This window comes from Lytechinus variegatus, chromosome 6 (assembly GCF_018143015.1).
Source record: "Lytechinus variegatus isolate NC3 chromosome 6, Lvar_3.0, whole genome shotgun sequence".
Taxonomy (NCBI): domain Eukaryota; kingdom Metazoa; phylum Echinodermata; class Echinoidea; order Temnopleuroida; family Toxopneustidae; genus Lytechinus; species Lytechinus variegatus.
Window position 1 is genome coordinate 32,324,290 of NC_054745.1, and position 23,420 is coordinate 32,347,709.

Sequence of the window (23,420 nt, forward strand, 5' to 3'; positions counted from 1 at the left end):
AAGGGTATGTTTTTCGAAAGCTTTTTCTTTAAAGACTGGTCAAACGTGTTTAGCGTATATTTTTTCCCAAAATTTTCTCCCCGGGGGTCATATTCTTGCGACAACTTGTTTAGGGGCCAAAATGTGTAAATATGATTGAAGCCTGCGAAAAACCTGTTTAGGAGGTTATTTGCACACAGAAAAAAAAACTCGTTTAGGGGGTGTTTGGAAATAATTTGGCAATGAGTGTACACGTACAGCAACATATTTGACCGCCCCGCGGAAAATTTTCAAAATGATGTATATTCATATAATTACCATTCTCCTGAAGATTCGTTGTGATTCTTAGTTTTTTCCCCAAGGCGATTGTGATTTTTTTGTAAAAAGAACAATGACATGGATGGATTTCCATACAGTTGAGATCGATCGGATCAATCGTAACTCTTTGTAGGACGGGGGCCCTATATAGCTGATGTAACAATGCATTCATTATCTCACATCATTACATGAAGAGTTTACTTGCAAAACGGGTTAGGCCCATCACTTTTAACCATTCCGAGAGAAACCATGTTTTTATTCTCACTTACTGCAATATTCTCATGAGAAACTAAATTGTCATGATGTACTACCCTATCATGTGAACATAAAATTTGGTATAAAAGAATTCTGCCTATCCTCTATTTTTTCTATATATCCTTTTATATCCTATATTACATATTCTTATGCGGAACTTAATTTTCATGATTCCATCCATGCATACCATGACAACATAAAATTGGGAATAAAAGAAATCTGCCTTTATTCATATTTTCTTTTCAATATTCTTTTCCAAAAAAAAAATCGGTGTGGATCTAACCCCTTTTGCAACTAAACTGAAATGGACCTAACCCATTTTGAAAAAAAGGGATTTTTCTTTCCCATTTTTGATCACTTTTGAATAGGAATTTCAACTTTTCTTTGGTATCATCTTATAGAGCTACTACAAAATTATATATTTCGACAAAAAAAAAACAAATTTGATCAAAAATGGACCTTACCCTTTTGCAAGTGAGCTCTTCATATACGTACGTCTAAGCAGGGACGTGATAGGTCTCCCTCTCACGAATTGTTTCCGCAAAAGCGTGGGATTACATAACCACGTAGAAAGGTGATGCGGTGTCACGGACACGGTTGACTCTGTCCGCACGGATCATTGCCACAGAAGCGCCCAGTAGTATGCAGAAGTCGAATCCAACTTCAAGCTGAGTGTACGCATGTGCCTCTGTCAAGCGGGAATCGAGATCAACGTACAAAAATATTTTTTTTCGTGAATTGGATACTTTGGGATACATTCTTTTCATTGGAAGGATACTGATTGCTGTTCTAGCTGAATGGAGAGTACTTTGCTTTGATTGTGTTGATTGCTGAAGGTAAGTAATGAGTTTTGTATCGAGTTTAGAAAGAAACATTGCCGGTCTCTATGAGGATATGGAAGGAGGCTAGGTCCTTCTTCATCAGCTCTCCTCTTCTCGTCTCCTCATCTTCACGACTGCGCACGCTCAGCTCTCTACTTCTTGACTATTAACACAGAGCTGCCAACCATTAGTCACAATTTTTGTCTCACCTGCGAAGCAAAGTGAGACTATAGGCGCCGCTTTTCCGACGGCGGCGGCGACGGCGGCGGCGGCGGCGGCGGCGTCAACATCAAATCTTAACCTGAGGTTAAGTTTTTGAAATGACGTCATAACTTAGAAAGTATATGGACCTAGTTAATAAAACTTGGCCATAAGGTTAATCAAGTATTACTGAACATCCTATTAGAGTTTCATGTCACATGACCAAGGTCAAAGGTCATTTAGGGTCAATGAACTTAGACCATGTTGGAGGAATCAACATCGAAATCTTAACCTGAGGTTAAGTTTTTGAAATGTCATCATAACTTAGATAATATATGGACCTAGTTCATGAAACTTGGACATAAGGTTAATAAAGTATCACTGAACATCCTGCATGAGTTTCACGTCACATGACCAAGGTCAAAGGTCATTTAGGGTCAATGAACTTTGGCCGAATTGGGGATATCTGTTGAATTCCCATCATAACTTTGAAAGTTTATGGATCTGATTCATGAAACTTGGACATTAGAGTAATTAAGTATCACTGAACATCCTGTGCGCGTTTCAGGTCACATGACCAAGGTCAAAGGTCAATGAACTTTGGCCGAATTGGGTGTATCTGTTGAATTACCATCATAACTTTGAAAGTTTATTGGTCTAGTTCATTAAACTTGGACAGTAGAGTAATTAAGTATCACTGAACATCCTGTGCGCGTTTCAGGTCACATGACCAAGGTCAAAGGTCAATGAACTTTGGCCGAATTGGGTGTATCTGTTGAATTACCATCATAACTTTGAAAGTTTATGGATCTCATTCATGAAACTTGTACATAAGAGTAATCAAGTATCACTGAACATCCTGTTCGAGTTTCAGGTCACATGATCAAGGTCAAAGGTCATGTAAGGTCAATGAACTTTGGCCATGTTGGGTTTTTTGTTGAATAACCATCATATCTCTGTAAGTTTATTGGTCTAGTTCATAAAAAGTGGACATAGGAGTAACCATGTATCACTGAACATCTTGTGCGAGTTAGAGTAGTATTCAAAGTCAGCACTGCTGCTATATTGAACCGCGTGATGCAGGTGAGACGGCCAGAGGCATTCCACTTGTTAGGCTTTTCATGCCAAATTATCCCATAATGCTTTGATATTAACTATTATGCTTTTGAGGTAGAATAGGTATGTAGACATTATATACACACAAATTAATACTAATACACTGCGCAGTTTTAAAATATGCTTGCCCGAGCGACTATGCAAGCTAGTGCTTATGTAAATGTACATGTAGCACCCTGGATGACTATTCCTGACAACCATTATGTAAAGTTGGCAAAACTTGACATTTTAGCATTGTGCGTCTGTTCTGTATAATTATTACCTCTTCTAAGAAATTTATAGTATTGCAGTGCACGTATAAAAATACTATTTTTATCACAAAACTATGACTTTTAAGTTGCTGGATTACTTTTATTAAAAAGGTTGGCAACTCCGACGATGATGCTGGATGATAATAATGTTTATATTTTATTTTATAGAGTGCCTTCATTAATAAAACCATGTTAGAGATTTGTTTCTCACAATCATTGAAGGGGAATGAAACCTTTGGAACAAATAGGCTTGTGTAGAAACAAAAAAATCAAAGAATAAGAATAAAGAAAGTTTGAGAAAAATCGGACAAATAGTGAGAAAGTTATGAGCATTTGAATATTGCAATCACTAATGCTATGGAGATCCTCACATTGGCAATGCGACAAGGATGTGTGATGTCACTGATGAACAACTTTCCCTTTGGTGGACTATAAGATACCCTCAAAATGTCTCTTTTTGCTTTTTCTTATGATGATACAAACTCTTTATCCATGATGTATTCTTAAAAAATATGTTTTACATGACCTCATGTAGACAGAACACATGATTTATGGATAGATATGATAAAAGAGGCAATTCTAGTGAAAAATATACTAAAGTAATGGGGAGAGTTGTTCATAAGTGACATCACACATCTTTGTCGCATTGCCAATTTGCTATCTCCATAGCATTAGTGATCGCAATATTCAAATGCTCATAACTTTCTCATTATTTGTCTGATTTTTCTCAAACTTTCGTTGATCTGTTTCTTTGATTTTTCTGTTTTCACACAAGCTATCTTGTTCCAATGGTTTCATTCTCCTTTAAAGGAGAATGAAACTTTGGAACTAGATAGCGTGTGTGAAAACAGATAATGAGAAAGTTGTGAGCATTTGAATATTGCGATCACTAATGCTATGGAGATCCTCACATTGGCAATGCGACAAAAATGTGTGATGTCACTAATTAACAACTCTCCCCATTACTTTAGTACATATTTTACTAAAAATGCCTCTTTTATCTTATCTATCAATAGATCATGTGTTCTTTCTATAGAAAGGCACGTAACACATATTTTTAATGAATATGTAATGGATAAAGAGTTTGTATCACCATAAGAAAAAGCAAAAAGATACATTTTTGGAATATCCTATATTCCAACAAAGGGAAAGTTGTTCAAAATGACATCACACATCATTGTCGCATTGCCAATGGGAGGATCTCCAAAGTATTAATGACTGTAATGTATAAATGCTCATAACTTTCTCATTATCTGTCCGATTTTTCTCAAACTTTCTTTGTTCTTATTCTTTGATTTTTCCTTTCCGACAGAAGCCTACTTGTTCCAAAGATTCATTCCCCTTTAGATATGTTTTATTCTAGATATGAGAGCATGGTGAAAACGAAATGTCCCTCGTTGATTTGAAAACGCATTGGCGAATATAACGAATGCATGTGGTTAAAATGCAATTAGTATAGAGACGATTCGAGCGAAAAATCTGGTTTAGAGAAGAGCAAAACAAGATTAACAAAGAATACAAAAGAAATGCCATACGACTTTCTTTTCTACGCAAGGTCGCCGTATCCCTTAAAGACAACCCTTACAAAAAAATTGCTTTGAATTAAAAAAATGAAGAAATGAAGAAATGCTGAGAATTTGCTAAGATAATGATAATAATCGGAAGTGAAATAAAAAAAGCTATATTTTGGAATTTCTCCTAATTTCAAAAAACAGTAAAACCTACATTCTGATACTAATAATCATGATAATAATAGTAATAATAATAATAATAATGTTATATTTTCCATCATGCTTATATATAGTACATATAATTCCCAAACGTGTCCCTATGCGCCACCGGAGAACAGATAGGGAGTCAATGTCCGTAACCCTACCCCCCCCCCAAAAAAAAAAGTTCCCCGACTAAGTCGACCAAGAAAGAATAAAAATATGAGAGTGAAAGTTACGGAATTGAAAAGTAGTATAATAGGAAAGATTTATGATGTACATTTCTAAATATTGTGTCAAAATTTATTACAGGATGAGAAATAAAAAAGAATTCACACTCGCTTTCCTCAATTGAGACTTTAAGGAAATTAGGTCACCATTTTGTGCCCCTTAATTTTTTCGAGCTGATTTGCATATCCAGGGCCCTGTTGTACAAAGAGTTACGATTGATCCGATCAATCGCAACTATGGACGGCCAGCAACGTCAACATCTATTATGCATGTTTGTTCAAAGTATTTGTACAGCAGGGCCCTGGTCTTTATGCAAATGAGGGATTCGATGACATTAACCACTTACTTTATTATTATTATATGAAAATTGAAATACTTTTTTCCTCATTATAACGGGTTAATTGCAAGTAGAAAATAAAATCACCATTTTTGTCAAAGCAACGATGAAAAGCAGAAAAGGCAAATCAGAAGAGGTGTCAAAATTTTCTGCTTTGTCAAACCAAAAAAAAACAACTATAATTACACATTTTGGTGTTCAATTTCATTTATTTCAACAACAAAAACAAATAAGTCAATAAAGCTGTTAAATTCCCATTATGCAAGGGAAAACGAGAAAGTTGGTCAGTTGCATAAAAAAGCTATTGCTTATGCTAGGCTTTTGCATAGTTTTTGCTTGATTCCGTATGCATCATAAAAAAATGAGCGAGCAATTGCTAATTGCCTGCTAGCATTTGCTTCCCGATTAAGCTATTGCTAAAAAGCGTATGCATAAAGCGAGTATTTTGGTCACTTCCATTGAAGAGTAGATACCATGCGTGACAAAAAATAAAACACGTAAAAAGTAATTCTTTTTTTCAAGGTCTGAAGGTAGGGCACGTTGCGTACGTAACGTAATAAGGGTGTCAAAAGCACTAAAATAATGAAAAAAGTATATTTGCGAGGATATTAAAAGACTATACTCTATAGAGGGTGTAGTTTCTGCCCAACACTTTGTGTTAATATAGCCTTATGGTCCGATTTAAGCGATACAAGTAAAGGTAAAGCTGACGTCCGTTACATAAAAATTAAGATATCATTGTACTTTTTTAGTGGTCAATTCTTAAGAGGATACTTTTTGATGGTACCCCTATTATTCCCAATACTTGTTAAGGGTAAGGTAGAATTTTATCTGCTATTTTTTGTGCATCTGACCCTATGTAATTTTCCAAAGAAACCTTTACGGTAAGCAGTTTAAAATCTCAAAAACTCCAATGGAACGAATTAAGAGGTCGTTGATTAATGGATATTAGTCATTTGGAAACTGCATGAATGATTTCGCTATGACACAATGATTATCATAGACCAACGCCCGCATACAGTGTAGACTCTTATAGGGATGGACCAGGCTGGAAATATTTATATCTCAATAAATATAGTAGAAGTCACAAAGAAAAATACTGAAAATTTGATCAAAATCGGATAACAAAGTTATTAAATTTTACAAATTTGCCTTATTCCGGTGAAACAGTTCTAGGCATGTATCTATGAATATTCATCAGGTGGGCTGATGATGTCATATCCCCACTTGTTCTTTTGTACTTCATTACATTAAATTATGTTTATTCAAAAGAATTTCTACCAAGAACTAACAATTTGATTGACAATTGATTAAATGCATCAGTTATTTTATGCAGCATCTTATTTCATCATAATGGACACACATCATTTAAACATTTATGAAAAAATGAAACATTTATGATTTCATGTAATAACATAAGAAAAAGGAAAGTGGGGATGACTGTGACATCATCAGCCCACCTGATGAATATTCATGACGATGTGCATTATATCTGTTTTCACAAAATATTGATAAATTGTAAAATTCAATAAATTCGTTTTGTCATTCGATTTTGATGAAATTGTCAGCATTTTGCTCTGTAAATTTTACTCTATTTATTTAGATATAAATATTTTAAGCCCGGACCATCCCTTTAAACACTTGATTCTCCAATTAGTGAAAGGGCACTATTAAAGGTCAAGTCCACCTTAGAAACATGTTGATTTGAATCAATAGAGAAAAATTAGACAAGCTCAATGCTGACAATTTTTTTGCAAATCGGATGTTAAATACGAGAGTTATAACGTCTTAGGTTTCGCTTAATTTTCACACAATTTAGTCACATGCAAATGAGAGAATCAGTGATGTCCCTCGCTCACCATTTCTTTTGTTTTTTTATTGTTTGAATTAAACAATATTTCAATTTTACAAGATATGACAATAAGGACAACTTGACTTAACCATAAAATTTTAAGAAATGATAATTCCATATGTTCAGGAAGAAATAAAACTTTGTTTGAAGGAAAATGAGAAGAAAATTAGAATATATCATGTTTCATATTAATAGTGAGTGACTGATGTCATCATCAGTTCCTTCATCTGCATACCGATCGCGGGATGTGCATATAACTGTTTAGTGAAATTAGCAAAACTTTAAAATGTCATAACATTCTTATTTTACATCCGATTTTCATTTAATGTTCAGTGTTATGCTTGTTGGGATTTCTTCTTTTTATTCTTGCAATCAACTTCTGTTCGAGTGTACTTGTCCTTTAAAAAAGTGTTTTGTAATCGATTTCTTTTTAAGCCATCATGGTCAAAAGATTGGAAACGAGCCAGATAGTCTGCGGACATGAAACCCAAGTGGCGCGTTTCAAATTCAACAGATCTGTCCTCGGAGAAGTACAAGTTAATGTTTCAATTCAGTGCAAGCCGACGATGGTCTGCTGGGCAAACCCCTTCACTCGAATCAAGGGTCTGAATGTGCAGCCTACTCATGCCTTGTGTGTATACTGAAGGCTGAACAGCAAGTTTTGTATGTGCTAGTCTTTGCCGGGAGGCACACTAATTGATCAAAGTTCCAATGCAGACTAGGCCGATGTCTCCATAGGTTTCAACAATGAACCCCATTATAACCAAGGGATCGCGGGGTCCCCCCCCCCCCCAAATGTCACGGTCCCTTTTCTTAACGTTTATGGTCAAACTTTTTGTCGATTTTAGCTCCTTCCCAAAAGACCATGATTTGGTAAAATGCTTAGGCGGCGGAAGCGGAGGACGGGACCCCCCCCCCTCCGAAATTTCAGGTGAAGCGGTCCTCCTCAAAAATTTGTTGAACGACTGAAATATAACAAATTATATTCAATGATATCAGCATAATACAGGAATGCATTTCTTGACATCATGAAATAGAAATTTACTTTAAATGTGTTTGTCATACACTTCAAAAATACCGGTGTTAATTTAACACCAGCTCGGCAGCTATATATGAAAGACCAGAGATTTGTTGAAACAGCACCACTTCGGGTTTATGCTAGCACCGGATAGACACTTAAACAACACCAATCAATCTTAAACAAACATCGGTTTGATTCTAAACTGGTGCAGCTGCTTCAACACTCTCTGGTGTTTACTGATAGATACCGGGCTGGTGTTAAATCAACACCGGTGTTTTTGCTGTGTACGCCGCGTCGCTGAAAACCCCGTAGTACAGTGCGTCCCAGAAAAAAAAGAAACCGAAATTTATCGATGATTTATCATAACTTAATCACAAATACAATCAACAAATGACCTAGCATTGTAAAGCTTAGAATCTCCTCTTTCATCTGAAATTACTTTGATTATCTCTCATTCACGCATCAATGGTAAAAAACAATGGGCAAAAACAATACTTAAAAAGTATTTCACTTTCATTTCCTCAATACAAATATGGTTATGCTAATTCATTATAAGTATCATCCGTAGTTTTCTAAAAAGATGCAGGGCTATATCAAGACTAGCAGTTTAATAAGAGACCACACACCTGCACTTTTGATACCTGGATGAATGGAGAAATTAGAGTAATGAAAAATCAAGGCTATCTGTAGGCTATATACACATGTGACCTTCTCATTTACAAGTATCTGCCACGTATTATCACAATCATCATTTTAAAACACCTAAGACAATTGAAATAAAACACCTTTAGTACCAGTAATAAAATCTTACCAATGAAAAAGAAAGATACGGGTTGTGCAGCTCTGCATTGTTAAGTGTCAGTCTGTCCGGCAGTCGGCGGCCGGGATGGGGGGGGGGGGGGGCACTTCCATTGACGAGTGGACCATGCGCGACCATCAGATCTCAAAAAGCACACTAAACAAGTATTTTCCATATTCTGAAAATGCACCCCTTAACAAGTATTGGCGTGTGACACCCTACACTGTTAGAAAAAATAGAAAAAGTTCCTGCAGCAGAGTCTCGAGAACACCTGTAATCTTACCGAATTGCGTAATCTTACAGGAAATTGGTATTTGATGTATGGAATCTTACAAATTTCCTTGAATAAAACACCCTTTTCCCCTTTTTTAAACAGACCTGTTCTGTTAAATTGCAGAAAAATTCTTGTTTTATGAATTTACAGAATGATTATTACGCAATTCGGTAAGATTACAGGTGTTCTCGAGACATTGCTGCAGGAACTTCTTTTATTTTTTCTAACAGTGTAACCATAACAAGTATTGGAAACAAACGTTACTCTTGGCAAGTAGTCCCTGAAATGAACCCCTAAACAAGTACTGTACAGCGATATTTTATTGTTATGTCACAGGTCCGTCGGTCGTCGGTTTTACCTTTACGTAATTATAATTTGGTTTGGTATGGCCCCACACCTTGCCCAAATCGGACTCTAAATGGACATCCTTTATAAAACATTTTAATTTTGTTTTATCATCCCCGAAAATTGGACCCTAAACACGTAGCTTTTCTAGAGAAATAGATACCTTTTTTCATTATTTTTGTGTTCCTGACACCCTTATCATGCTTATCACGTTACATACGTAACGTGCCCTATCTTGAAAAATACATCGTTTTTACGTGGTTTTGGGTCGCGCATGGTATCCACTCGGCAATATAAGTGCCCGGGGGGGGGGGGGGCTAATACATTTTCATGCATGATATAGAGTAGTATTTTATGATGCGTTGTGTTTCGAATATCGCGTCTGTTCAAAGTACGCCGAATGCCGGGCATTCAACTCTTTCACGCGTGTATTATCGTTAAAAACGGTGAAGTGTGTGGACCAGTTCGTGGTTGCTTCATCATGTTCATGGACAATTTTGGTCAAATGACATATCAATTCTTTCATTATGATAGGCAAATTTCAAGCAAGATATTACTTAAGCATGCCTTACATAGCAGGATGAAGAAATTGAATAGACCAGTAAACTAGAATAGCACATCAATGAACATTATATGAAGGTATTTGTTGCATTTCTACTTTGAATGATTTGAATTGAAAATGAAATAAATGAAATGAAATGCAATGAAAATGAAATGCATATTATAAGTTGTACAATGTACTGTGAAATAACAGTCGTTCTTGGACGCATTGTGGTTTTTCGTGGATGTAAATGAAAATCAAATTTCAAAGGATATATGAATAATGAAGACATCTTAGCTGGTGCTTATCTCATTGGATTTTAAACCACCATGTAACTCGAGTACCAATGACCATGATGACCTTCCTCTGATCATGTGCAGAATCTTCTGATCATGCGCAGAGAGAAACTACGAACTGGTGGAACACTAACATTGTTATGGTCCAGAGTAATGAATTTCATGACGTCTTATATAAGCTCAGGTTATTCACCTAATATGACCGTGGTTCCTATCTCGTAAATGATCTCACCAACTTCCTCATAAGACCATGCATTACACTGTAAAAACGTTGTGTAAAGTTTTAAGCACGTTGATTCAGCCCGTCACTCTAACAACTTCTGTTTAAACTTTTGAAACAACTTTTGAAACTTTTTTAAACAAGTTGTTGAGAAAGTTTGAACAATTATAAAGACAGTTTGTAAAACTTGTTGTTCGAGTGACAGGATTAAACAACGTGTTTTTATTATGCATTACAATAAGAATTACCATGGCTCAACTTCGCCAATGATGGCTGGCTCAAATTACCCCAGTCCCAACTTCATGCGATATTTTCACATACACACATTTCTTATGCATCCATCATGTAAAAGACTATGACAAGTATGAGAATCCATACTTGGACTAACAATATTGTTCTTATTTTTAAAATTATATTTAAAGACGTGTGTGGGAAAAAAATATTTATCTATTTCACACCCTCTATTACTTTTTTGGCTGAAATTTGTATTTTTCCCTCTAAAAAAAGTACTTTTTCTTTCAAAGTTGAAAACAATGTGGTGGGGTTAAGGGTTATGTAATGGGTCATCAAAACATGACACCACCAAAATGCCTGTCTCGTTCATTATTAGCCTGGGGGTGGTGGCTCAACTTACCCAGGCCTATGCTCTACTTACCGCGCCTTTTCCTATATACAGTCTGTTTGTTATTCCGGGGGGGGGGGGGGGGGGGTTGTTGAATAAAATGGAAATGACCGATGACTATAAAATTGCTTTTTCCTTCTTAACAAGTTGATGTACCAGCATTTGTTTACATTTCCCATGGATCATTAAGTTGTCCCATCTCTTTCACGCATTCTACTCTTTTGTCCACTCGGTGTGATTATCCTTTGTTTACAACTTAATTCTTGCTAAGCTTTCAGTTATCATCAAGGAATTGTTAGAGGGCATCGCGGGTTTCCTCGCATAGACCTATAATTGATTCGTAACCTCTGTACTAGAAATTATTTACCAGAGCATTATGTTGCAATGGATGTAGGCTAGGTCCTACATTAATTGAGCTGTTACATAAAAAAATACACAGACATTCTTATTGAAGAAAAGAAAAAAAGGCTGGCTCTTCTCAGCTTTTATGTCATGGCATTGATGACTCACTTATTGTAAAAGTTCAGCATAGGGGTAAGTTGAGCCACCACCCCCAGTCCAATAATGAATGACTCACTATTTCGTTACACAATATAAGAGGGGTACTCCGTGTTGAAAATGTTTGTATCTGAATAGACTGAATATATAGAGAGATTAAAATTCACAGAGCAAAATGCTGAAAATTTCATCAAAATCAGATAACAAATAACAAAGCTATTGAATTTTAAAGTTTAGCCATATTTTGTGAACATCGTTATGATGCACGTCATCATGAATATTCATGAATTGGGCCGATGATGTCACATCCCCACATTCCTTTTTCTTATGTTATTACATGAATTCATAATTGTTTCATTTTTTCATACGTATGTAAATAATGTGTCTCCTTTGTAATGAAATAATTAGTTGCAACAATGAATATCTAATGCACTAAATCAGTTGTCAATCCATTTTATTCAGTTCTTGGTAGAAACAAAATTTGATGAATTTTATTTCACTTAAGTGTGGATATGACATCATCGATTTGCTCATGCAATTAATATTCATAAAAGACACGCCTCGAACTGTTTCACAGGAATAGTGCAAATTTTAAAATGCCATAACTTTCGTATTCCTTGTCCGACTTTGATCAAGTTTTCAGTGTTTTGTTTGTCTGATTTTTCTTTATCTTTTTAAATCATATTATCTTCAGCCGGGAGCATCCTATTAATGATGTAGAATGTGCGTCTTGATAAGCTAGTTCACTGCTTGCTCGTGCGCATGAGCAGTAAATGATTATTTCCGATAAACAATCAAGGTGACTTTTATAAATTCAATGACATCTTAAGCATGTTAAGGATGATGATTAATTCTATATATCCTTTTAAATCATTCTTTTCATCACATTCCTGGAATGGTAACAATGTTCTTTTTTTTTTTTACATTTATTGGTATTGTAGTCTGTAATAGTCAATGTACCACAAGCAGATAAATATTTTGAAACTTGATCACCATGATCACTGATGCAACATTCTAGTCTAGTAACCTGGACTTTTTTCCTAGAATTTGATTACCAGGATGCTGTGTCTGGAAAGCTTACGCAACGTCTTCGTTTGAAGATTTTAGCGCTCATCGTAATAAAAAAATAACGGGAAAGTTCATTTGAGAAAAGTTGATCGTGAGCTATAACTGTGAAGAGGCTTTTAGTTCCATCGATGAGAATACCTTACGTCAGTGCATGGATCAGGGAGTTTAATCTCGCTTGATCGCTACACTTCATGACATAATAGGGTCGTCTGCACCATACCGAGTTTTCAAATTAGCGCGCTATTTCTGATCCGACAATCTCGAAATTATTTCCAATGGAGACGCAGTTATCGCGCTAGTTCGTAGGATTAATCTCGAGAATGCAATCCAAAGTCAACTTGGGATTATTTGCAAGATAGCGCGCTATTTTACGAATTATCGCGCTAATTCGTTGGTGCAGACGCACTCGGGATTATTTATTCACAGCGTCAGACCATAATGCATCCATGCCTCGCTCGACATGCTCGAGCAGGAATCGCTCTTCTTGCGATGGTCATGATGGTGGAGACGGGTTTTCTTGAATCTCGAGATTAATCGCGAGGAGGGACGATCGGGCTAAAATCTCGAGATTGAGCAAACTCGGGATGGTGCGTCCCACAAAAAAGTAAACCCGTTTTCGAAGTGATTGATTTACTATAGATTTGATACTCATGCCAAGAGTGGGATCTTATCCCGGGGGGGGGGGGCACTTACATTGAGGAGTGGATACCATACGCGACCAAAAAACACGTAAAAAGGATGTCTTTTTCACGATAGGGCACGTTACGTACGTAATGTGATAAGGGTGTCAAAAACACAAAAATACTGAAAAAAGGGTATCTATTTCGCTAGGAAAATTACGTGTTTAGGGTCGAATTTGCGGGGATGACAAAACAAACTTTAAATGTGTTATAAAGGATGTCCTTTTTGCCCCAACACTTCGTGTTTAGAGTCCGATTTGCGCGAGGTGTAGAAGCTGGGGTCGTACTAAACCAAATAGGTTAAAGCCGACGACCGAAGGACCCGTAACAATAAAACATTCCTGTACTTGTTTAGGGGTTCATTTCAGGGAATATTTGCCAAGAGTATCGTTTTGTTTCCAATACTTGTTAAGGATAGGGTTTCACACGCCTATACTTGCAAAAGGGGTGCATTTTCAGAATATGGAAATTACGTGTTTAGGGTGCTTTTCGAGACCCCACTCGTGAATGGAAGTGCCCCCCCCCCTCCGGGACTGCGATAAACCATCGGTTGTCATGGAAACCATGGTAATATCATCTCGTGATTACATAATCAGTAATCATACAATGAAAATTTGAAAAAAAGACAATGGCAATTTATTGTGAATAGAGCTTCTGATAACGGAAAACATAGTCCTTGTAATACATATCGCAAGTTGGAGAGAGAGAGAGGGGGGGAGGATAATGTGCATGGGAACGAAGAAATAGGAGAAAAGGAATGAAGGGGAAGGGGAAAGAAAGGAAGAAAGAAGAGGGTGAAGAAATATAGAAAGAAACAAAGAAAAATTACAGAAAGGGGAAACGTAGAGAGAGAGAAAGAAAGAAAGAAAGGGGAAAAGAAAGAAAGAAAGCAAGATAGATAGATATATAGATAGATAGATAGATGGATGGATGGGTGGGTGGGAGGGTGGGTGGATGGATGGGTGGGTCGATGGGTGGATGGATGGATGGGTGGATGGATGGATAGATCGATAGGTAGATAAATAGATAAATAATGGGAAGGGAAGTAAGAAAGAAACAGAAAATAACTAAAAAGAAAAAGAAAAACGAAAGAAAAATAAAAAAGTAAGAAATTCCAATCATACAAAAGAAAAGAAACAGAGACAGATTTAAGGTGTGTGGAAGAGAGAGAGAGAGTGGGAGGGGGAGAAAGAAAGCATTCATAGGACATTAGTTTTTATAAAAAAAAAACATTAGCCACTTTAATATTTTCTTTCTTTTTTTAATTTCTTTTTGCTAGGTTGAAGACCTTTTTATTTTTTAGACTTTTTTGTGCTTGTAATTTTTTTTTCTTGTACGAAATCCTTTATTTGTGGTTGAAAACATTTTTGGGGGGCTTGTCAAATATTTTTGGCGGACGAATTTGCCCCCCCCCTGTAGAAAACGCCACTGTATGAAACATAACTCAAATTATGTGAACAAGTTCGTCACTCCCTCCTATACTGACGTTGAAAAAAAAAACAGAAAAGAAAAGAAAAGGAATCATATATATTTCGACTTGGCAATCTGGCAGGCTCTCGATAGCCTTCAAACCATGATGATATGAGATGATCTTTCTAAAATGATATATAAATTAAAGTCATTGGTACGTCATGTAATTTATTTTGCTGGTATATGGGTAATTAAAATTGAACAAAAGTACATTATAATGTAATCAATATGATGATAATTATGATGCAATAAAACATATATGTACAGTCGGCCTTTTTCGTTAATCGCCTTTTGGGTATTGAAAAACATTTATGACCTCATCAGGGACCGCGGAAGCGGGGGGGGGGGGGGGGGCTGGGGGCTTCGGGGCTTCAGCACCCCCCTACTTTTTTCCCCAAAACCGCGTGTACAAAAACGTAAAAATGGCTATACGATTGTTATTTTCTGCATGGTCAGCCCCCCCCCCTCCACACTTTGAATGTATATATAATAAATTACATTTCGTATATAACGACATCATGAGAGAAAATTGTGAAAAATAATAATTGTGATAATAAAATAATTTATTATCACCTGTCATTATGTTTTTTGTAAAACGTTTATAGCATCCTATGCCAACCGATAAAAAAAACTTCCAACATGATTGTTTGCTGATATAATGATAATGTCAATATGCTTTTGGTACCACAACACAATATTATCTAGAAAATAAACACTATTAGATATCACGGCTGAATGAATTAATAACACGGTGAATCAATAAATTGTACTTATGAACCTCCATTATGTTCTAGTAATAAATCTACCAAGACAAAAAGGAGACAATGGAGTTTCACCAGGATCTGTATCTAACGGGTGTTTGGGTAGAGGGGGAGGGGGGGGGGGGAGGGTCAGACGATAGTATACCCCTCCTCGATCAGACCAAATTTCAGAATGTCGATGACTATTTCATGATTGATGACGAACAACATTTTTATTTATTATATGTTTTATTAGGAAATCAATATCAAATCACAAAATTTACAAATTGGAAAAAAAAATACAAAAACAATTACTGAACAAGTAGCAGGTTTACACCTAAAATCAGTGAATAGAAGACTATAAATGTCCCCGGGGGGCTACTTCCATTCACGAGTGGATACCATGCGCGACCATGGGGTCTCGAAAAGCACCCTAAACACGTAATTTCCATATTCTGAAAATGCACCCCTTTTGCAAGTATAGGCGTGTGAAACCCTTCCCTTAACAAGTATTGGAAACAAAACGATACTCTTGGCAAATATTCCCTGAAATGAACCCCTAAACAAGTACAGGAATGTTTTATTGTTACGGGTCCTTCGGTCGTCGGCTTTAACTTATTTGGTTTAGTACGACCCCAGCTTCTACACCTCGCGCAAATCGGACTCTAAACACGAAGTGTTGGGGCAAAAAGGACATCCTTCATAAAACATTTAAATTTTGTTTTATCATCCCCGCAAATTCGACCCTAAACACGTAATTTTCCTAGCGAAATAGATACCCTTTTTTCAGTATTTTTGTGTTTTTGACACCCTTATCACGTTACGTACGTAACGTGCCCTATCGTGAAAAAGACATCTTTTTTACGTGTTTTTTGGTCGCGCATGGTATCCACTCCTCAATGTAAGTGGCCCCCCGGGGATCTTATCTCTAATTTGGATCCAGCAGGTTAGCAAGTAGTTCATGCATGGCATTACAGATACTTACTGAGGCACAGAAACGATTTGCGCAGAAACCTACACTGTGAAAACTGTGGTGTTAAAACTGACACCAATTGGTGTTAATAGAGGACCACACCCTGAGGTGTTAAAATAACACCCTAGAGATCGAACATAACACCAGAGTGTAAATGTAACAACCAAAGGTGTTGTAATAACACCTATAGGTGTAAAACTAACACCACAAATTTAACACCGGTGTATAGAACTGGTGTGGTCCTCTATGTACACCGGTTAACACCACAGTTTTTGCTGTGTACGTGGGAATCTGAATCCATTCTCATTTCATGGATTAGTGAGAGAAGCTTAACAATGAATACAAAAGAACTGCTAATAAGCCAATCGTCGAATTAGCACGGTTGTCGTTTCACGAACCCATCTTGTCCAGCGTCCACCTTGCACAACCTGATTTAACATTTTAAACTCGTCTTGCTCATTACTGCGTGAGGTATATTCGTCACATATTAGGTTTCAAAATGTATAGAAAAACTTAAATTTTGTTTAAGGATGTCGCAGATACATCTCCTTTTCCTCTGCTCCCACGTTGGTAGTTCCCATTTATTCCACGATCTTTGACACGGGGATCTTAAAGGAATGATCCGGGCGGAAGATATAAATATCTCAAAAATAGAGTAAGATTCACAAAGCAAAATGCTGAAAATTTGATCAAAATCGGATATCAAAACACGAAGTTATTGAATTTCAAAGATTTGCATTATTCCGGTGAAACAGTTCTAGATATGTCTTTATGATTATTCATTGGGTGGGGTGATGTCGTATCCCCACTTGTTCTTTTCATTATATGAAATTAGGTTTATTCAATTTTATTTTTAACCGAGAACTAAAAAATGGATTGACGACTGATTTAGTGCATTAGTTATTTATTGCCGCAACTAATTTCATCTTAATGGAGATACATCATTACACATCTTTAAAAAAGGGAAAAAATTATGATTTCATGTAATAACATAAGAAAAAGGAAAGTAGGGAATGTGACATCATCAGTCTACCTAATGAATATTCACGACGATGCTTTCACAAAATATTGATAAACTTAAAATTTCAATAACTTTGTTATTTGTAATCCGATTTTGATGAAATTTTTAGCATTTGACTCTGTGAATTTTACTCTATTTATAAAGATATAAACATTTTTAGTGATATTGTTGTTCGTACAGACGTTCAGTCATAGCAAATATTTACGCCATGATCAGAACCAAAACGTTCTTAAAGGTACTATTTAACTTTGTGAGCAGCCGATTAAAAAAATCCTCAAACCAAGATGAAATATGTGTACAAGTGCATGTATTAGTACTAATAAACTAATAAATAGTTGAAAACAACCATTATTGAGAATGAAAAGCTAAAAATACAAAGCAAAACCCAATATTGTAATTAGGCGTCTTAAAGACACTTGAGTAGAACACGTAAGTATATTGAATGAAAAAGAGATGTTGTTTCCGGTCACTTTATCTTTCACTTTTTGAAACACTAAATAATGATTTCCGCGATTTTTCCTGGGCTACATTTTTGTAACATTTCACACACAGGTGACAAGTGTGACCTTCTAGCTCAGATTTTTTTTTAAAAAGTGAAATCAATGATAGCGATTCATTTTAATTCCTAACATAGTATAGCTGTACTTCATTATATCCCTTGTGAAATCCTCTTTATTTCACTTAAAGTGTCTAGACCTTGTTAAGTTATCCGTGATTGATGATGCTGAATAATCCTCTTTTCATGACTGATTGTGATGCTTGATCAAGCAGATATATTGTATCATAAGAGAGACACCGAGTTGATCGAGTTTTTTAAAAAGACATTTCTGGTATTTTTTTTCCTTGTTACCTCAGTGGCAGAGCTTTAAGGGACATGGACATACCACGCCTTCCCGTGAATTTGAACATTGATGAGCAAAAAGATAATAAGAGCTAAAGTGGGGAAAGGTAGAAAAATTGAAAGAAAAGGAGGAATTCGTATATAAACAAGTGGAATGCCTCTGGCCGTCTCACCTGCATCACGCAATTCAACATAGCAGCAGTGCTGACTTTGAAAACTACTATAACTCGCACAAGATGTTCAGTGATACTTGGTTACTCTTATTTCCACTTTTTATGAACTAGACCTGTACACTTACAGGATGCTAATTCAACAGATACCCCCAATGTGGCCAAAATTTTATTGACCTCACATGACCTTTGACCTTGATCATGTGACCTTAAATGCGCACAGGATGTTCAGTGATACTTGATTACTCTTATGTCCAAGTTTTATGAACTAGACCAACATACTTTCAAAGTTATGATGGTAATTCAACAAATACCCCCAATTCGACCAAAGTTCATTGACCCTAAATGACCTTTGACCTTGATCATGTGACCTGAAACTTGCACAGGATGTTCAGTGATACTTGATTACTATTATGTCCAAGTTTCATGAATCAGATCCAAAAACTTTTAAAGTTTTGATTGTAATTCAACAGATACCCCAAATCGGCCAAAGTTCATTGACCCTAAATGACCTTTGACCTTGGTCATGTGACGTGAAACTCTAATAGGATGTTCAGTAATACTTGATTAACCTTATGGCCAAGTTTCATGAACTAGGTCCATATACTTTCTAAGTTATGATGTCATTTCAAAAACTTAACCTTAGGTTAAGATTTGATGTTGACGCCGTTTCCGCCGCCGCCGCCGTCAGAAAAGCGGCGCCTATAGTCTCACTCTGCTATGCAGGTGAGACAAAAACGAGGTCTATGGGGATGTTGTAAGAAAATATCAGCAATCAATCGCAAATGTTCCGTTGCAATTTTCCGATTGATTGATAACTATAGCAAATCAGATTACACTCCATGTTTCAAGGAGCAGATTCAATCGCAAATTTACAATTAGTTATATGTTTGATTTCGGGAACGTACACTGTAAAAAATGAAGTATTAATTTAGTACTTACAGTGCTTGTATTGTTTCTGCGCTACGAGTGCTGATTTTCTAGTTCAAAATTAAACTAGAAAATCAGCACTCGTAGTGCAGTCGGTATACAAGCACTTTAAGTGCTAAATTAGCACTTCATTTTGTTACAGTGTACAAACAGTATCGACGATTGATCTCTTTGATTTCCTACAACACGATACTAATCAATTTACCTGACGCTTGCGGAGAGAAAATGATAATGTTATGTATTTTAGATGACCTGTCAGATATACAATCCTAATCCAGTGGGATTAGAATGAGTCTAAGCCTAAGGGCCATTCATCCATTATGCAATCAGCCTTCTCCTAATAGGGGAAATAAAATCAATCTGTTTTACTTGTCTCATCAATCATTTTTTTTTGTTGGGTAATCAATCAGGCGATTGGAGGTCATACATAGTCAAGCAGAGTTAGAAGCGTAATTAGCTGCAAAAGGCATGGCGTATATATATATATATATATATATATATATATATATATATATATATGTAATTACTAAGAGAGAAAAAAAATACATGGAACCGCGCATGAAGATTACCACATATGGCCCTTATTATTCCGTTAATGTGTCAGTGATCCTACTTAGTAAGGCCAAAGTTGTTCGGCTGGCACTTGGAATCACGCGGTTGAATATCTGCTTTCAATTGCCTGGTCTTCAAGTGGACACTTGCATGGGAAGACGAAAAAAAAATTGATTAGGCAATTGTGGCCGAGGTCATTACTTTTACTCAAGCTGTGGTCGTCCAGGATCATCTGGCTATCTAGATCAGTGTGATGGATGCGGGAGGGAGTGATGAACAAGATCATGCAGGGATGGATCATACCTCTAACTACTTTTAGGGGAAACAAGATCATGAATAAAATGGATCATACCTCTGACTTCTTTTAGGGGGAACAATATCATGCAGGGCCGGATCATACCTCTAACTACTTTTAGGGGAAACAAGATAATGAATAAAATGGATCATACCTCTGACTTCTTTTAGGGGGAACAATATCATGCAGGGCCGGATCATACCTCTAACTACTTTTAGGGGAAACAAGATCATGAATAAAATGGATCATACTTCTGACTTCTTTTAGGGGGAACAATATCATGCAGGGCCGGATCACACCTTTAACTACTTTTAGGGGGAACAAGATCATGAAGGGATGGATCATACTTCTAACTACTTTTAGGGGAACAATATCATGAATAAAATGGATCATACCTCTGACTTCTTTTAGGGGGAACAATATCATGCAGGGCCGGATCACACCTTTAGCTACTTTTAGGGGGAACAAGATCATGAAGGGATGGATCATACTTCTAACTACTTTTAGGGGAACAATATCATGCAGGGCCGGATCACACCTTTAACTACTTTTAGGGGGAACAAGATCATGAAGGGATGGATCATACTTCTAACTACTTTTAGGGGAACAATATCATGAATAAAATGGATCATACCTCTGACTTCTTTTAGGGGGAACAATATCATGCAGGGCCGGATCACACCTTTAACTACTTTTAGGGGGAACAAGATCATGAAGGGATGGATCATACTTCTAACTACTTTTAGGGGAACAATATCATGCAGGGCCGGATCACACCTTTAACTACTTTTAGGGGGAACAAGATCATGAAGGGATGGATCATACCTCTAACTACTTTTAGGGGGATCATGATCATGAAGGAATGGATCATACCTCTAACAACTTGTAGGGGGAACAAGATCATGAAGGGATGGATCATATACCTCTAACAACTTGCTAGGGGGAACAAGATCATGAAGGGATGGATCATACTTCTACAGTGGAACGACTCTGACAGTGTCACATGCATTACGCCACTCAATATCGCAGCGGTGCTGACTTTGAAAACTACTGTAAATTAATTATAAAAAAAATACCATTCATATAATGCGCTTACATTCGTAATTCCGAATCTTTGTTATTCCGAAGGTTCGGATATGCCCAAGGTTCGTATTTCCGAAGGTTCGTAATTCCGAAGGTTCGTTGGTCCGAAAACTAAATGATTTACTAACCTTATTTCGATCGGATTATCGAACCTTCGGAATAACGCCACAAATGTTCGGATTAACGAACCCTTTTACGTTTTCGGATTAACGAACATCGAGGTATAGGCAATTTACGTGTTACGGAATAAAGAACCATGGGAAGTGTAACCCATTTAATGAGACAATACTACGTCCATTGACCCTAAATGACATCGGGCATCGATCATGTTACCTAGACTTGTCATTGATGCTTGATTACTCCGATGTCCACATTGCATAAACTATATGCATGAACTTTGAAAGTTAATTATTACCTCCAACACGGCCAAAGTTCATTGGCCTTAAATGACCTTTGATTTTGTTCATGTGACCTGAAAGTCGCACAGGATGTTCAGTGATACTTCATATTTCTTATATCCAAGTTTTATGAATCAGATTCAGAAACTTTCAAAGTCATGATGGTAATTCAACAAATACCCCCAACTTGGCTAAAGTTCGTTGATCCTAAATGACCTTTGACCTCGGTCATGTAACTTGAAACTAAGGCAGGATGTTTAGTAATATTTTATTACCCTTATGTCCAAGTTTCAAGAACTAGATTCATAATTTAAGTTTTGATGACATTTCAAAATCTTAACCTTAAACTAATATTTTGATGTTGATGCCTCTAACATGGCTTAAGTTCATTGACCCTAAATGACATTTGACCTTGATATGTTACCTAAAACTCAGGCAGGATGGTTAGTAATACTTTATTAATCTTATCGCAAAGCTTATACCTTTAAAGTTATGATGTCATTTCAAAAACTTAACCTTTGGTTAAGATTTGTTGATGTTGACGCCGCAGCCGTCGTAAAAGTGGCGCAAGTATCCTCACTCTGCAGCTATGCAGGTGAGACAAAAATGGAATAATATGATTCACCAGAATTGAGTAATAAGGGTAATAACTATAACCGAACATTATGGGGGCAGCACATCCCTCTTCTAACAGCTTTGGTGAGTGCTTCATGAAGCTGTTCGTAAGTTAAGAGCGACTTCAAGAATGACTGATCTTTTTTACGCGCTAAATGATCACCAATGAACATTTAATAAGTGAATATCTTTTACCACAAGAAAGGTTTACCAGTCGTTCTTAATGTCGCTCTTAACTTACGAACAGCTTTATCAAACGACTCCCTGATTTCGTCAGTGCAGTATACATCAGCTGTATTTCCATCATACCCACACATGCATTCATTTCCTAATGTTACTTGGTTTCATTTAATTGCCGTTTACGGTTTATAACTTCCTAGAAGTAATCATCTGGAACCTCAAATGTAGATCAGCAGCTCGCAGTACATAATATTGATATTGTACAATGGATGAGGTCTATATCTATGTGCCATTGTTCATTTGAGGAGTGCAAAAATAATTATATCAATAAACTTTCAAGTGACTGAAGTATATAACAGTAATAATTTGGCTTCGGTTTTGCAGGATTCCCCTTCAAACGCATGAATGAAGTAGTGTATTTTTACCTTTACTTATACCTTTATAATATAATTTAGATAAAGTATGATTGATTGCGGGCAATGATTTTGTATCTCATTATTTCTACAGGACCCTCGCATATATCTAGGCCTATGTATTTTTGTTTTTCTTAATGTTACTTAGTTTATTTTCAATCTGTCGCTGTCGCTCTCATCAAGAGATTTGCGAAGGCGTACGCTTCCAAATCAGGGTCTCGTTGCACAAAGGTTAGCGATTATCTGTAAGCTTGATTTTTACTATCAATTGTATATAAGATATATAAGATAAAATATATGAGATA

The 23,420-nt window shown here is 36.4% G+C and overlaps 1 protein-coding gene across 1 annotated transcript in view; it reads left to right on the forward strand.

The window, feature by feature from the left end:
* Positions 1–1,116: 1,116 nt before the first annotated feature.
* The window catches only part of LOC121417385 (low-density lipoprotein receptor-related protein 1-like), a 38,725-nt gene continuing 16,421 nt past the window's right edge, over positions 1,117–23,420 (forward strand). The window contains exon 1 of the mRNA XM_041611074.1: positions 1,117–1,388. The gene's annotated coding sequence lies outside the window, so the exon portion shown is untranslated. The remainder of the gene's footprint in view (positions 1,389–23,420) is intronic.